The sequence below is a fragment of the Fukomys damarensis genome, unplaced genomic scaffold, assembly GCF_012274545.1.
Source record: "Fukomys damarensis isolate Sample0158 unplaced genomic scaffold, DMR_v1.0_HiC HiC_scaffold_19, whole genome shotgun sequence".
Lineage (NCBI taxonomy): Eukaryota > Metazoa > Chordata > Mammalia > Rodentia > Bathyergidae > Fukomys > Fukomys damarensis.
In genome coordinates, this window is record NW_022900931.1 from 29,769,509 (window position 1) to 29,787,502 (window position 17,994).

General features: G+C 39.8%; 1 protein-coding gene across 4 annotated transcripts in view; it reads left to right on the forward strand.

The window, feature by feature from the left end:
* The window catches only part of Fam107b (family with sequence similarity 107 member B), a 69,501-nt gene that overhangs the window by 27,087 nt on the left and 24,420 nt on the right, over window positions 1-17,994 (forward strand). Inside the window, exon 1 of one of the 4 annotated variants that reach the window (XM_010641977.2) lies at window positions 14,283-14,322. The exons of the other annotated variants lie outside the window; for them this stretch is intronic. The gene's annotated coding sequence lies outside the window, so the exon portion shown is untranslated. Of the gene's footprint in view, window positions 1-14,282; window positions 14,323-17,994 lie in introns of those variants that run through there. 4 annotated transcript variants of the gene reach the window in all.

A 17,994-nucleotide genomic window follows, 5' to 3' on the forward strand; every position in this document is an offset into this window, starting at 1 on the left:
ACCATAGATGATGGTCATTGTACATTTTTGATGTCAAATCATTGGCCTTCCAAGCAGCTGGTTCTGACAACAGGAAGAACTGTGGAAGGTCATTTTAAACAGTGCTGCTCTTCATACCCAGTGTTGAGAAAGGGATGTACTGTGGTTGCAGTTACCTTCTCCCTTTGCTGGTTTCTTCCAAGTCCCAAAAGCTCCATGCATGGCAGTGTGGGACTGCATTGCAGGCACAATTTTAATTTGGGGTTGTAAGGTCATACATCTCAGATGTCCCCTATTATTTTGTGTAACAGACTATTGAGAACAGATTCCCTGTGTTGCCCTCTTGGGGGAAGGAGGTGTGTGGTGGTGACATGCACATTGCCCCATGTGGTGGGGTGTGTGTGCATGCACACATGTTAAGAAATCTGCAAGTTTAAATTCAGAGCGCCCAAACTAGTGCGAACCCCTGATTGCTTGTTCTTGGACCAGGGTGGACCATTGACACCCAGGGGTGAGCCACTTTGTGAAGGCACAGGGTCTGAGGGTGGCAGAGCTGGAACTGGGCCTGACATTTGAGGCTGTAATGTTCAGTTATTTGTAAAAAAGGTTCAGTAGCAGATGTTATGAGGAAACACATTAATTATTCCAACCCACAAATCCAGTCTTCTTGTCTTTGCCTTGCACATTTTATGAGAATGCAAAATTTGTTTTTTCCCAATGGAGTAGAAACAACATTTTAAAAAATAAGAAAGGCCAAATAAAACTAAAGAAAGAAAATGTTTGCATAGGATACCTTGTATGTTTTATAATCAAGGCAGTGAATCATATCAGTGGGAATATGATTTCAAGATCATAATGTCATCATGACTTAGTTAAAGTGATAACTATATTGGTAAATCTGCCTTCATCTTGTAATCCCAGAGCTGTGGGAGACTGAGGCAGGAGGATCACAGGTTAGAGCCCAGCGTAGGCAGTTTTGAAATTTATCAGGATCCTATCTCAAAATGAAAAAGGGGCTGGGGATGGAACTCATTGCGAAGACCCTTGGTTCAATCCCCAGTAGCAACAGCAATAAAAAATTTAAACTCAATTTCAAAATGAAATTTTTTCCTTAAGGCGAGAAATAAACATTTAATCTCTTTAAATCATTAAATAGCTTTACAGTAACATCCTGTTTCTGAACATTTATAAATCCTGTTTATGTCATCTAGAGTTACAGCTGCATCTTGCCAGGTGAAGAGCTGACTGATCGCGATCCCCTTTGGTTCGAGCAGGTAGTGATTTCTTAGTACTTGGAAGATGGTTTTTAATCGATAACTAATGGCATATGTAGAAACAACCTCAACCACTGGATGCTATCTGAGCAGTGTTGTCCACAGGTGCTCTGCCAGCTAACAGTTAACATTTGAGGTGACCTGTTCCACCCTAGGAGGAGAGGCACAGTCACCGTGTTTGCTTGAATATCTGCCCTGGCTGAGTGCTTAGGTGAGGGTGTGTTACAGGCTTGTGTCATCTACCCTGAATTTTGTTGGTGTACTTAGGCTATTTTCCCTTAGCAGCCTGACATTTCCTCTCTACCCGCTTTTGATTTTTGTAAAAGATTGGAAAGAGAATGTGGTCCCTGTGATCCTATTTTGAACGTCCTGTCAGGACTAGCTGCTTGGCGCTGGTACTTCCTCTTCCCAATCTGAAGTTCCTGCAGCCCTACCCTGCCTTGTGAGAGTGTTTATTGCCATGAGCAGAATTCTTGGCATATTTGAGGCCTGGCCCCTGGAATTGCTGCCAGATCCCAGAGCTGGCCCCTTCTGTCTAGCAGTGGTTCTCACCTTCATCCCTGCCTTCTGCTGGTGGAAGACCTTGCCTGGTGCTCAGTCTGCCCTGATGCTTACCGCAGCACGCGCCTGCTGCCTGGCAGCCAGCTGCCCAGCCTTTGTGGCTTTCTGCCCTGGTTGTCTCGGCTGTGAGTGAGGTCTGACAAGTTTCCTCCTCTGACTCTGGTCAGCTCCGCACCTCCCCCTTAGTAAATGCACTAATGCTTGCTGTTCCATTACTCACACCCACAGCACTGAGGGCGCAGTTGTGTTTCCTCGGTGAGTGGAAGGAATTCGTGGGGAGGTGCTGTGGGGGGCAGTAGGAGGGTAGAGAAAGTAGATAAAGGAAAAAGCAGCTTCTGACTGCTTACTGGGACAGTTTATGACGAGAGTAAGCGTACAGAAGAGCTCTGTATGATGGGTAAGAGACCCCAGTGCCCAGAGCAGGCCTGACAAGGAAGTGAGTGCAGAAGACAGGATGCACCCACAAAGTGTTTGAAATTAGCAGTCTGTGTTCCAAGTCTGGGACTCCTGTTAGTAACTGCGTTGGTTCTCCACCTCTCCGACCTGCCTCGGAGTGTTAGGGAAACTCAGCCTGTTTGCCCAGCTCATAGCCAAAATATATTGAGTACTTATTTTGATGTTTGGACTGTGAGGTTGGCTGATACATGGCAAAGAGGGCTGACTCTTTCTGACCCACAAGCTTAGTAGGCTCTTTATCCTGTTCCTTACTGCTCTTCCTGTTGCTCTGTTTCTTTCTGTCGGCAAGAAAAGCAAACTGTTTCTTAGTTTCTCCATTTGTACTATTTTTGCCCAATTCCCCTTGTTGACTGTTTGGTTTCAGGTATCTAGGACTGAAGAAATTCACCCCTGTTTAATTGTAGTTTAGTTGAATATTGCTCAGCTTTCTAAATGATTGCACAAATAGAATTATTGTTTTGGTGTTAAAGTTGTATGAACTGATTTACCTTCTGAGATTTTTTTTTAAGGCAAACGCTGTCATTTTATTTGTGCGTGAAGAAACTATTGAAACAAAATATGCTAAGGGCTTTAAGAAATATGCTAAGGGCTTGTGTTCCATACCCAGCACTGCTGAATAAATATATAAATAAATGGGAAAACCACTTTCTCAGTTGTCTCTTCCTCAGCTTCTGTCACTAGCAGGAAGGGGGAAAACTTATCTGTGCACAAATGTACTTTTTGTTTTTTTAAGCTTTTTTCATGCATACAGAAAGGGTTCATCCCATAAGTGTATGGCTCACTAGATGTCCAGTCTGAGCACACACAACACCAAGCTTCTGGATCCAGAAATTTTTAATTTGTATTCCCTCTCTTATTTACACTCAGATAAAAGGATTTGAGGTTAGCAGTCAGAGTAAGGATAGTTTAGAGTAGATGGAAGAGAGCTGTTGGCTACGATATCAGTGACAGTCCAGGTAAAACTTTCTTGGTGTTGCTGTTGGAAGGGTGCTGATGCTTGCATGTAGGGGACTGTCTCACTTACATTTCTTTCAGGACTTTCTCAGTGCCTTCCCCGGTCACTGCATGTTTCAGTAAATGAACTAGAGCAGGATTTTTCTAGCTGCAGGTTGGTCCATTACTGCATCATGAAATCAGTCCAGTGAGTTCGCGGCAAGCATTACAAAAAAGTGAAGCAATGAACGCGAGAGTGAACAGTAGCAAAGGTTGTGTTACTACTTTGGAAACCTTCGCTTCCTGTGTTTTCATTGTGGTTCATGCGTGTTGGGTCAATACTCTGTGTGTAAACTGGTTTACAGACAGAGAAGTCTGAAAGCCACTGATTAAGGATATTTTAGAACATTTATCAAACTTCTTTAAAAAGTACTTATAACGGAATCTTTGTTAGCTGTGTTCTCTTTGACAGCTGAGTGGATTCATTGCAACCGATTTTAGGATTTAAGACTTTGATGATCACAAGGGCTTTGTTGTAAGTGTATCCCCTTCCCCAGGTCCCACCGAGATCTTCCCAAACATGTTTTCTAGATGGGAGAGCACACAACCAACCACATGGTCACATGCACAGTTACATGGAGTGGATATGACCACACATACTCTAAGTTTCAAACTTAAAATGTGCTCGTTTTTCTTAAAGATACCATATTTCTTTTCTATACACTAGACATTTTAGTTCCACATCCTTTACATCTGAACTGTACTGGATATCACAAGAAGCAGGTATTTGGGAAGGTCCTGTGGAGAGAAGGGGGGAATGGCCCAACCTCTGCCAGGTGGAAATGGGAAACTAATGTCTTAGTCCTCTAAAAACATGCAGAAGGCCAGGGGAGCTGTGGGGGCATTTGACCAAGACAGAAGGAGGTATGCTGTTGGGATCGACATATCAAAGAAGTAAACCGGAGGAGGAAAAAAGGAGTCCTTTTTTTATTTCTTTTGTGACAATCTCACTGTGTAGTCCAACCTAGACCTCACTGTGTACTGTCCTCAAACTTGGTGATCTTCCCGCCTCAGCCTCCTGAATACTGGGATTACAGGCATGCACCACTATGCCTGGCAAAAGTCCTTAATTTTAGTAGCAGTATATTATTCATAGGCATAACAATTTGTTGTAGTAGTAATATAAAACTAATAAATTTCATAAGTGAAAAATGAGGTTATGACTCCAATTTTGAAGACCCATATAAAAATAAAGCATCCTTCCTAATTATATTACATGTACCCTTATATTTATATATTTTGTACTATAAACTCAAGATCTTGTACTTCCAAATATTTGGAATCTTACTCAACTTGGTATTTGTAAGATTATAAGCCAAAGAGTAAAGAATTTATTTCTAGGTTTTATTCTTTGAGTTCTGAATTACCTTGAAAAATATTTTAAATAATTTTTTATTTTTTCACAGCCTTATATTGTATTTTACTTTGAATGGATAATCCAGTTGAGAAGGTAGAACTATGTTAATATTTTTAATCTTTTTAGATAATTTGGGGAGGAGGGTAAGGGAAATAGTTGTCGTGATTTATCTGTACATCTGTGGTTGATTAAAGAATTATCTTCTAATTGTTCCTCCAAAAGCAGTTAATGGTTCCTTTGTAATCAGCTGTCAGTATTATGAATTTGTTGGCTCATGATTTGTTCATAGCCTTCTTATTTCATCACAGTAGCTGACAGCCTCTGTTTTTGTGGAATTAGAAATAGTTAAGTGTTGCTCAGTGGTACAGTGATTGCCTAGCATCCTTGATGTCCTAATTTCTATCCCCAGCACCACAAAAAACCCTAACCAAACCAAAATGGAAAAACAATACAGTTAAAAGAAAGTTCTGACCTTATCAGTAGAGCAACGAGGACAGTGAGAGTCAGTGGGAAGTTTCTAAAGGCTGGGTTCTTGGGATGAGCCTAGGGCTGATGGATAGAGGGCACATGGAATAAGGTGTCTGTGAAAGGTTTTCACAGACCTAAAGGCCATAAATCTAGGTTGAGAAAACTGTGACTGGCTGGATTCTAGGACTGTGGATCCTGCACAGAAGCCACTCATACAAAAAGACAGAGGAATTTTTTTTGGACTTATTTTTTAAGATTACTTTTTCATTTATTGGTTTTTGGGGGGGTGTTGAGGATTGTTTTCTCCTTTTAATTAGATTTTCTTCTTTTTGTCTTTATCTTGCTCTATTTTTTCTTTTTCTTGTTCCTTCTTTTCCTTTACTCTGATCTTATATTACTAATTTCTTTTTACTCAGTAGGATCCCTTATCTGACTTTTCTCTCCTCCTCATCTTCCACTGATTAAGTTTTCAAATTGTACTTTTTTCATTCTCTGGTTCCCCAGCCCATTTGTCCTTTCTAGTATAACCATTACTCTTTACATATCTTCAGATAGTTGGCTGTATGCTTTTACCATTGAATACTATTCTGTTGTTAGGTGTGGTATAGTTAGTAGATATTTACTATGTGTCAGTATTTGGTTTTAGTGTTTATACTATAATTATGGATCTCTTTTTCATGGCTGAAGATGGTGTGTTACTGGTTCTTAGGGTATGTCAATTTTTCTTTGATGCTGTTACTATTGCTGATTGCTGATTGCCAAGGTGGCACTGTTGTTACTATTACTTAGTTTTCTCTGTATGCCAATATCTGGATTGCCTTTGTGCTGTTAACAATACATGGCCTGTTACAGGAGAACTGAGTGCTGCAGCCTCTCCTCCCAAATGAACAGAGGTGGTTGGATCATGGGACAGAAGCAAACCTTGTAATTAGCCATTCCCAGAGAGTATCACTAAAAAGCAGACAATAACAAATGAGGTCTCAGTACTAGCAACAAAGTCTTCCACTAATAATCAATCCGCAGACCTTAGCATAAAAAAAATAAAACAGTAACAACAAATAATATATAAGACGACAAGGCAATAAAATGCTCTTAAAATTCTCCACTCTCCAAAAACTGAACCATGGGACATAGAGGGGGAAGATACCAGAAGCCACACAGCTGAATTATATGAAAGGATAACAGAGGAGATAACAGATCAATAAAGTGCTGAGCAAGCTCAAAGAAGATAGAACTAAACAGATAATGGACCTAATAAAATGATCAGTGAGTTTACAGAAGACACTAATAAAAAGTTAGCTGAGCTAAGCAAAATGTTATAAAACATGAAGGACCAGTTTAGCAAAAAAGTATAGTCCATTAAAAGAAACCAAACAAATCAGGAAAATAAAAATTATTTTGGAAGTAATGGTAGCAGAAGCAACCAATGTGAGGACAGACTCAGAATTAGAAGACAGGGCTGCTGTCAGAGACCAGTTATTCAGAGATATCTTAAAAACAAGAGAACATAAGAAACAGATCCAACAGCTGCTACATGACACAAAGAAGACTAATCTAAGATTAATTGGAATCAATGAAAAATCAGAAGGTAGCACAAATGGCATTTAAAAAATTGTTTACAGAAATGATAGCACAAAACTTTCCAAATAGGGGAAAGAATTTAACATAGAGATCTGTGAGAGCACCCCAAATAGCCATGATCAGAAAAGGACCTTTTCATGACACATCATAGTCAAAATCCCAGAAGTCCAAAACAAGGGCTGAATCTTAAAAGTGGTTAGCAAAAAGCAACAAATCACTTATAAAGGTGTATCCCATAGAACTACAGCAGGCTTCTCAACACAAACCTTGAAATACAGAAGAGCTTTCCCTAAAAGAAAACAACTTCCAACCCAGACTGATATATCCTGAAAAACTCTTTTCAAATTTGGTGGAGAAGGAAGGTCTGGGAAAAAGAGCCCTTTAAGAAATTCATGACCACCAAGCAAGCACTCCAAAAAATTCTCAAGGATAATCTAGAAAGAGACAAGCTAAAAGTGCCAAAAGGTCTAATACAGTAAACACAATGGGGAGGATGACAGTTAAGAAGAAGTTTGTGTGTGTGTGTGTGTGTGTGTGTGTGTGTGAATCAACAACAGGAAAATAATGACAGCAGTAAGTTAATATAGTTCAGTAATAACTCTCCATGTGGAATGTCTCAGTTTTCCAATCAAAAGACACAACTGGCAGAATAGATTGAGACAAAACCCAACAGTATGCAACAGGCATTTAACCCCAAAAAGAACAAAGTAAACGAAAATCCATAGTGTAGAGAACAATAATCCATGCAACAGGCATCTGAAAACAAGCAGGAGTACCCGTTGTGTTTTCAGACCAAGTGGACTTAAAGCCAAAACTGATCAGAAGAGGGAAAGGTCAAAGTTAAGGGAACAATTCAATAGAGAAACCTAACAACTATAAACATGTATGTACTGAACAGTGGTATACATACTTCATAAAACAAACAGTGCTGGACAAAGGATATCAGTGAAACATGAACACAGTTATAGTGAGAGACCTCACTGTCCTATTATCACAAATAGATCAACTAGACAAAAAAAATTAGCGAAGAAATATCAAAGCTGAACCAAACCTTAGAACAAATGGACTTGTGTTCCACCCAACAACACAATACACATTCTTCTCAGCAGCACATGGAACTTTCTTCACATTCTAGCTAATGAAGCATAGTTAAGTACAAAGGAAATGAATTATCAGATCATAGCAAAATGAAACTAGAAATCAGTGGCAAAAGAAACCATAGAAATCACACAAACACATGAAAATTAAACAGTACACTCTTAAATACTCAGTGGGTCACAGAAGAGATCAGTTTGAGACTCAAATAATAATGTCAGTACTACATACCAGAACTTGGCACAAGGAAAACAGTCCTAAGAGGTAAGTTTATAGCTGTAAATGTCCACATTAGAAAAACAGCTAGCCCATGTGGAGGTAAAAGATCCCAACAATGAATGTAACTGTACTGTATCCCTAAAATGTACCAATAAACTCAATTAAAGCTGAAAAAAAAGAAAAAGAAAAAGAAAAGCAGCTAGCCCAGATAACCTTAACTGTACCTCAAGGTCCTAGAAAAACTAGAACAATCTGTACTCAAAGTAAGTACAAGGGAGGAAATTACAAAGATCAGAGAAGAAATCAATGAAATGGAGAATTTAAAAAAAAATACAAAGAATCAGTGACTCAAAGAGCTGGTTCATCAAAAAGAATAAGCAAGATAGACAAACCTTTAGCCAGTCTTTCCAATAAAAGGGAAGACCCAAATAAGTGCAATTAGAAATGAAAAAGGTGAAATTGAAACAGACACCACCAAAATCCAAAAAATTATTAACTACTTCACAAATCTGCATGACAGTAAATTGGAGAATTCAGAAGAATGGATAGATTCTTAGATACATGAAAATTAACAGAACTGAACTAAGAAGATACAAATACCCCAAGTAATACAATGACAGGTAATGAAATTGAAACTAATAAAAAATTTACCAACTAAGACCCAGGTCCCATTGTATTCACTGCTAAATTCTACAAGAACTTGAGGGAAGTTCTAGCAGTAATAGTCTTCAAGCTCTTTAATGAAATTGAAAAGGAAAGAGTATTCCCAGAGTCATTCCTGAAAATTACCATTACTGTACTGTTCCCAAAACCTTTAGAAAAAGATCCTATCAAAAAAGACAACTAGGGGCTGGGAATTTAGCTCAGTGTATCTGTGCCTGCCTTGCAAGTGCAAGGTCCTGAGTTCAATCCCCAGTACCAAGAAAAAAAAAAAAAAAAAAAAAAAAACCAAAAAAAAAAAAAAAAAAAAGACAACTCCATGCTAATCTTTTTAACACCTTCCTGCCACTTTGAATCACTGGTAGTTCAAGTTGACAGAAACATAACATGTTCAGATCAGAGCCACCCAACAGTGAGACATATGAATTATGGCACCTTTGTGAATATTTCAATGAACATAGATGCAAAAAAAAAAAATCTCAAAAGATACTAACAAACAGAATACAGCAAATTATCAAAAAGATCATACATCATGAACAAGTAGGCTTCATTCTACAGATACAATGATGGTTTGACATATAAAAATCATTGCATTATATAAGTAGACAAGGACAAAAATCACACAATCATCTCAGCAGACACAGAAAATGCCTTTGACAAAATCCAGTATCCATTCATGATTAAAAAAAACTTGAAGAAATAGTTATAGAAGGACCTTATCTAAATCTGATAAAAGGTATTTATGACAAACATTGCCAAAATGGGGAAAAAGCTAAAATCAGGAACAAGACAAGGTTGTGCACTATTACCACTCTGTTCTGTATAGTACACAAAACATTAGCCAGGGCTACCAGGCAAGATAAAGAAATAAAAGGATATGTACTTTAGGAAAGGAAGAAGTCTAATTATTATTATTATTATTTGTGATGTCATGGTCCTTTACATGGAAGACCCAAAAAATTCCACCAGAGACAAAATAATGAAATTCAGCAAGGTAGCAGGATACAAAATCAACCAATCAAAATCTGTAGACCAATAATGAACTCATTGAAAAAGAAATTAGGAAAACAATAACATAATAGTGTCAAGAAAAGGCAAATTCTATACTTAGGAATTAACCTACCAAAGTAGTAAAAGACCTCTACAATGAGAATGTCAATACTCTGAAAAAGGAAATTGAAGAGGACATCAGAAAATGGAAAGATACCTTCTGTTCTAGATAGGCAGAACAATATAGCTAAAATGGCCATAACCCCCAAACTGGTAATAAACATTTGACACAATCCCAATCAAAATACCAGCAGCATTCTTTATAGAACTAAAGAAAGCAGTCCTACAAAGGACTATTATCTAGAATGTATAAAGAAATCAAAACAGTCAGCCCCCCAGATATAAAGACCCAATTCAAAAATGGGCATCCGAAATGAACACATTTCTCAGACAAAGAAGTAAAAGCAGCAAGTAAATATATGAAAAAATGTTCCACATCACTGGTCATTCGAGAGATGCAGATGAAAACAACACTGAGATTCCACCTCACCCCACAAAGAATGGCTGCTATCAAGAAATCACGGCGGGGTTGTGGGGAGAAAGGAACCCTTCTCCATTGTTGGTGGGAGTGCAGACTGGTGCAACCACTATGGAAATCAATATGGAGATACCTCAAAGAGCTGGGACTAGAGGTTCCATTTGACTCAGCCATCCTCTGCTGGGTATCTTTCCAAAAGAACTAAAAGAATCATATCACAGAGAAGTATGTGCACCCCTGTTTATAGCGGCACAGTTTGTAATAGCTAAAACTTGGAAACAGCCCATTTGCCCATCCGTTGGAAACTGGATAAAGAAGATGTGGTTTTTCTACAAAGTGGAATACTACTCAGCCATAAAGAATGAGAAATTAGAGTCATTCATAGGAAAATGGATACATTTTTGAGGATATACTCCTAAGTGAAATAAATAAGTCACACGTGTAAATACCGAATAGTTTCTCTCTGGTGTGAAAAACTATAATAGTATAAAAGATCCTAATGGGATAATTAACAATGTGAAATAGGAAGAAAAGGGCTAAAGGTGTAGGGAAAGTGGGAAGGGTATGGGGAAAGGCAATAGAAAAAAATATGAGAAAATGAAAAAATGGAAATAAAGTGTTTGTAAATGGGGCAGGGAGGAGGGGGTGAAGGGAGGGAGGGCAGGGACAAGGGGCAAAAATGAGAACCAAGACCTGTCATGTAAAGGTACAAGATCCCAGTAATGAATGTAACTGTATTGTATACCTAGAATGTACCAATAAACTCAATAAAAAGAAATAAAAAGCAGTCCTAAAATTTATATTGTACCAGAACAGACCCAGCATATCAAAAGCAATCCTGATCAACAAGAGCAACTCAGGAGGTATTACAATCCAAGTTATATTACAGTAATCAAAACAGTATGGTACTGGCACAAAAACAGAAATGCGGCTCAATGGAAAAACATAAAGGATGCAGAAACAAAACCACTCCAGGCATATTGATCCATCTGATTGTTGACAAAAGGGCCAAGAACATACACCGGAGTAAAGATAGCCTTTTAAACAATTGGTGCTGGGAAAACTGGATATCCACATGCAGAAGACTGAATCTAGACCCATAATCTGTCACAGCGTACTAAACTAAAATCAAAACAGAGTAACAATATTAATGTTAAAAGAGAAACACTTTGTCTGATGGGAGGTAAAGTAGGTAAAACTTCTGAAGAAATGGGCGGTAGGCAAGGACTTTGAACAGAAACCAGTAAGTTGCACAAGAAATAACAGCACAAATCAATAAATGCGGTCATATCAAATTAAAAAGTGTCTGTACTGCAAAGGAAACAACCAACAGAGTGAAGAGAAAACCTACAGAATGGGAAAAAAATTTTACCAGCTATTCCTCAGACAGAGGACTAATATCTAGAATACACAAAGAATTCCAAAAAATTTGATCCCCAAAATAAAGATACAGATAAAAAATGGGCAACTGAAATTAATAGACACTTAGAAGAAGCAGAGCAAATGGCCCATAAATACATGAAAAAACTTTCAACACCTTTAGCTATTGGAGAAATACAAGTTAAAAAAACACAGATTCCATCTTACTCCAGAAAGAGTGTCTGTCATCAAGAAATCAAATAATAATAATTGCTGGTGAGGCTACAGGGAAAAAGGAACCCTTCTGTGTGGTTGATAAGGGAAGTGAACTAGTACAGCCACTATGGAAATAAGTATGGAAATTACTCCAAAAACTAAACCTAGAAATTCCATTCAGCCTAGCTATTTCCTTCGTAGGTATCTTCCTGAAAGAGTGCATACTCATGTTTACAGCAACACAATTCATAATAGCTAAATCTTGGGAGAGCCTGAATGTGCATCAACAGATGAATGGATGAAATGTGGTGTTTACCTGCGATGGACTACTATTCTGCCATAAAGAAGAATGATCTCGAGTCATTTATAGAAAGTGGATGCACCTTGAGACCATGTTAAGTGAAATAAATCAGACACAAACTTAAATGTCACAGGGTTGCTCTTATGTGAGAAACCCAAGATATTAAAGAGCAAAATAAAAGCTAGATAATAGGAAATAGGAAGGTAGATCTTTAGCAAAAATAAATTAGATCAAGAGATGGAGGGAGGGAGGAAGAGGATGAAAAAATAATTTCAGATGTGGTAGTACATGTACTAACTACACATGAGGAATGTGATTGCTATGTACTGCAAGCATACTAATAAAAAAATTTGAAAAAGAGAATTCACTTGCCAAAGGAGGGAACCGGCAGAGTAAACAGGAGACTATTTCAGTAGTTTTAAATTGTCGTTAAAAGTATTTTGTTTTGAATGGAGCTGAATGAAATCACTCAACTTCTATAGGGTCTGACTAATGTTTCTATTCCTCATGTCTGAAATTAAATAATTGTATTTCTGTAGGACCTGTCTTATCTCCAAAATTAAGTAACATTTTAAAATCTTGAATGTTTCCTAAATCAGTGACTCCCATTTCCCTAGGAATAAATGACACTGTGGCCCCAGTGTCTGCCTTCTCATTGTGGACTGCTTGTCTTTAGGCTTTAGGCTTTTTAGTTCTGTGTTCCTTGCTTGCCAAGAATGTCCCTATCTTTTTCCCCATTTGGTTTGGAAAGTCTCTGTGTGCCTGTGACTGTGAAGACAGGATCCAGGGAGGTCAGTTGAGCTCTGGGCTTGTCTGTGCTGTGACCTGGGGTGACTTGATACCCTGATTATGGTATGTTAGTCTCAGAGCTGGGGTTGCCTTGTTTTTGTTTTTTGTGACTCTGCAAGACGGCCTGTGGGAAAATGGGAAGGCCTGGAGTCGTACGACAGGCCCCAGAGGGAGTTGAATGAGTGTGTACAGCTGAAGCTGAGAAAGTAAAAATTCAGTGTCATTTACTCCCTTGTTCCAGGGCCTCATCCACTGCTAATATGTTTACATTTGAGCTTTTGCCAAACCCTTGGCTTTTTAGAAAGGAAGAGTTCATACAAGGAAAAAGCTAGGGCAGAAAGGGCACCCTTAGAAAGTTTCCCATCTTGGTTATTAGTGTGGCTTTTTATTATGGGTGCTGTGAGCACAAAAATCTTCTAAGAAGTTATTTTTGCTAGCTAAATAGGGACCTGATGTGCCCCATGTCAGGAGGACAGCATGCCTCTGAAGGTGATTGAATTTAGTATGTGTGCTAGTCTGTTCAGGCTGTTGTGACAGAATACCATAAGCTAGGAGGTTTGGCTGAGATCGAGGTGCGTGTTCTTTCAGTTCCTGGTGAGTGCTCTCTGGCTTAGAGTCTCCTTGCTATGCCTCCATATGGCCAACGATTAGGTGTGGAGGAGAAGAGAGAGTTGAGAGTGAGAGAGACCAGTCCCATCAAATGGGGTCTAATTTCCAGACTTAACTGAAGTGAAACCTAATCTACTTTCCTATCTACTTATCTAAACTTGATCTATCCAACTAAACCTAATTACCTTCCAGAGGTTCTACTTTTCAGATACTATCACTTTGTGAAGGAAAACACTCACTCTGTAATGGGAGGTGGTGAGTGAGGATTGATTGTGTACCCATTGCTGTCCCCTCATCACTGCTGACATGCCAGGTTTGTATCTTCCCAGCTTCCCTTGTAGCTGGGATGGTCACATGACATTGTTCTAACCAATAAAGCAAATAGAGTCACGTAGGGGCTTCTGGGAGTGCCTTGTCTCCAGGTGGGAGAGCCAGTGGGGGCCGTCCTTACTTTCCCTTCCCGCTGTGTGCACAGGGTGGGACACTGGGGAGAGCCCAAGTCTCTCCCAGAACCACCAAGCTCTGCAGCAGCCCTCTAATGCCAGTATTCTTGGGTGAGCTGAACAGGAACCCCAGTGACTACAACTCTTTATAGTCAGCATTGCTGGTGCCCAAAGCATCCTCACTGATGTGACCTACAAGGGACCCTTCTTTCTCCTGGAGTGGGCAGGCGATTCAGTGTTGTAAGATCTTAGCTCTGAGGTAATTCCTACCCTGTGTCCATGTCACAGTGTGGCTCACACTGTTTTATGTATGTGCATGCCTTGTACTCTGGTTAGGAGGTCATGAATGTCGGAGACTTTCTTTGCTTCACTCTAGATGTTCAGCATTTACCTCATGGTCCATGCTTTGGAGGACACAGTGAATGTTGAATGAAGTAAGTGAGCAGGCCCTGGTCTTGCTGACAGCTATAGTCTCCTCTTCCTGTCTTGCATTTGGTGTCCTCCATAATGAAGTGGTTATTGTTCACAGAAAGCCCATGAGGTGGCCTGAAGGAGAGGTAAGTGGGAAAACAGGCTTTAATTAAAGTTACCTGGGCTGGGTAAATAGCTGCTCTTGAGAGCTTAGTTAGAGACAGACAATACCCGGGAGACTAAAATGGAGACAGGACTCAGTCTTCACACTAATTTCTCACTGTGGAAACAGAAATCAAAGAAGAGTCAGTGTATTTTCTTTAAATTATGAAACATTTTAATTATGCAGGAAAACACAGATGTTGCCATTATTTCTGGCATGAAGTTTCCTTTTTAAGAGCTAAAAATGAAGTTTTCTGGACAGCCACTTCTCTGCATTATATTTCAGAAGTGATATAGTAAGTTGAGTGGTTGGAAGTCAGATATTCTTCCATAGAAAAAGACCTATTTGACCTGCAGTGTGGCTGAAATACACACATTTGAGATGGAAAGTTGTAAGATGATAGGATTACTGGCTGTTATTTTACCAGTAAGGAAACAGACCCTGAGAAATGATAAATTGGGCCATTTTTTTAAGGTCCTTCCTACTCTGCCATGTTACTTCTAATTTAGTGAGGTCAAACTGTGCTGAATCCCATCAGCCCCAAAATGCCAGGAACACACTTGTAGTCACAGAGATGTTGGCTCCATGTTGTGTGTGTCAGCCGGCCAGTGCTCCCAGAAGGACCATGGCACTGTCCTGGACAGGCCTTGGCCTGGTGATTGTGTTGAGTGACCTGGAGGTGGGTTAAGGAAATGGGGCAGGGTCTGGGTTGGATACAGTCAGGAAGTGGGCTCTATTCATTTCTGGGGGTCTTAACATTTCTTTCTAGGTAGCAGGAAATTAAAGTGGGGTTAGAGTGATCATTTAGCTATCACACATTCGTGAGAAAAGGGGATGTCCAGGCATTTTAGTGTGGAAATGTGGGTTGCCTGTGTGTTGTTTTGAGCCTTCTTCAGGATATGATGGTGTATCGGGATTGGTTGTCAGTAAGATTGGTCTTTCCTTCTCCACTTATCGGTGGGACTGATTGTCAGTTTTTCAACAAGTTATTATTTAGTTTTATACTGAATGTTGATGCTTAGAGGAGGGTAGATTTCAACAAGAGAAGGATGGGGTGCTAAGTAGCGATTGAAGAGGATTTCTGAAGTATCTGGAAACGAATAGTCACTTTTTTAACATCATAGTAGTAGTAGTTCATTGGTAATATCTCAAGAAAAGAAAAGAGCAAAAGACAAATCATAATGAATTTGTACTGTGCTACAATTTGGCAGGCTATAGAAGTAGATAAAACTGATACTGTCATTAAAATATTCTTGTAATTTAAGTATACTTTTATAGTTTCAAAAATGTCATCTAGTTATTGATCCAGCATAATGGTGGTGTCAGTCATGATGCCAAAAACACTCTGAATCACAGAAAATGTAGACAATCAGGGTAGGAAACTTGAGAGCTGTCAGAAATGAAGAGGCCATGTGTGTTGTAAAGCATGGACGAGGGTTAGGTCATGGTCCTGTCCAGGCCTTGCTACCTTCTCTGTGAACTTAGTCATTTCACCTTGCTGTCTCTGTTGCTTCTAAAGTCTTTCTCACTAAATCTCTTTGAAGATAGAGTCTCTTCCTTTGAACATAGAAACTGGTCATTTGTGTTCAGTCATGAATTTTATGGAATTATTGTTTAGCTCTTAAAGACAGGAATATTGGAAGCTTTGAAAACTGCCCCAGCAGGAAGTTCTTTCTGGTCTGTGTAGTTTCCTCCCTCTCAGGAATGAGTAGGCCTAAGTCAGCCATCTTCCCAGTTATCCCCCTTGTAGTTTCCTGAAAGGAATGACTGAGGTGTTTCCTCCTCGGAAAATAACATACAGTGGAAGCGCCAGACCCTGCCTCTTTACTCAGGAATTAGCAGCTTCGAAGCAGTGTGATAATCTTTTTTCTTTTTGCAACTTTGAATTCTGTGAATGCAAAATAACATAATATAAATATTTAAGCATTGTGTTATGTGAAAAATTTGAAATAATGCAGAAGTCAAAGGAGTTAAAGGAATTGATCAGAAGCTGCATGATTTCAAGGACAACAGACCCAAGCAGCTTGTAAACCATGGTCTGTCCACTCCAGCAGGCAGTAGGAACACCACATGTTTTCAGCAGGCGGTTCCGATGGACATTACTGCTTCTGCTAATGTGGGGTGGTATTTAATGTGCACTTAGTTCTAAACTTCTTTCTATAGCCCTCAGAGACGTCGGCCAAGAGTTCTCAGAGGTGCATTAATGCTGACAATAGTGATGGTGCCCCACCAGTAGCTTTGTAATGGACGTGCTCGCCCCTAGGAAGGAACCAAACATTGCTTGGTTTGCATTGGGCTCCTCTCTGAGGAGAAGAAACAGGCTGCACAGCAAGTGATTCTGAGCTTGGACTCAGCGAGCTGCGAGGCGCTGCCTTTTTAGTTCAGTAAGCTTAGACAAGTCACTGTAACCTCTCCTGGCCTCAGTTTCGCTGTCTATACAGCAGGGCGAATTTAGTACCTCCCTCAAAGGTGGTGTGGCACATAAGGTGCAGAAGGGAAATATTCACTGCTGGGCACCTCCCCAGAGATTCTGATTCATTATCTCAGCACCTTCTCATTTACCTGATTCTCCAGTGCCGCTCTTACTGCTGGCTTTGAAAATCTCTGTGCTGTGCTTTACGTACATTGTGCACATAGGCATTTATTTTACAAAGCAAAGGTCATATGTTTTTGGAACCTAGTGTGTTACTCCCATTTAATGCAGCATGAGTATTTCGCCTTTCATTTTTACTAGTGTTTTTTATTCTCATTATATCCCATTCATATCTGTTCAGGTAGTTTCCAGTTTTTCACTGCTATGGATCATGCTGGAATAAATAACCTTGTATGTATGTTTGTGTGTACATCTCTTCTGATCTCTTTGGCTGTGTTCCTGAAAGTGGAATCACCTGGTTTAAGGGTGTGCACACGTTAAGACCTTTTGCCACTCACTGCCAACAGATTTCTCAGAAAGGAAATAGCAAAAGCTTCTGACAAGTAGTCTGTGAGAGTAGACACTTTCTAAATGTAAGGGAATGAGAACTTTTTTCACCCACCTTTGGGTTTTGGTGGGGATAGGCAACAGGAGTACTCAAGTTACAGAGAAGGCAAAGAAATGTCAAGAAAAACTGGAGGAGAAGTAATGGGACTGATTTCAGGGTAGCTTTCAGGATTCATGTAAGAATCTGTAACACATGCTGATGTAGGCCACTTTATACAAAGACTGCTAAACATTGCCTTATTTTTTCCTGTCATATATGGTACATGTGTCGTTGCTGCTGCTGAGTTCAAGGGGCTGGACTTACAACACTGGGCTGCTGTGTGTGATATCTAGGAGTCCTCTGGATTTGAGTTTTGGTCTAGTAAAGTTGAGACTGCGATGTCCTGGGTGGGCCTCTCGAGGGGACTTGGGTGAGGGTGTATTGGGAGGGGACCCAGAGTCCCTGCCCGAGACTCCTCAGGTAGGCTTCCTGACTTCCAGGGAATGGGGGAGGAGTAGGGGTGCAGGATGGGGTGTGTGTGGAATCTGAGAGGAGCACCCTCTGCATGTTGG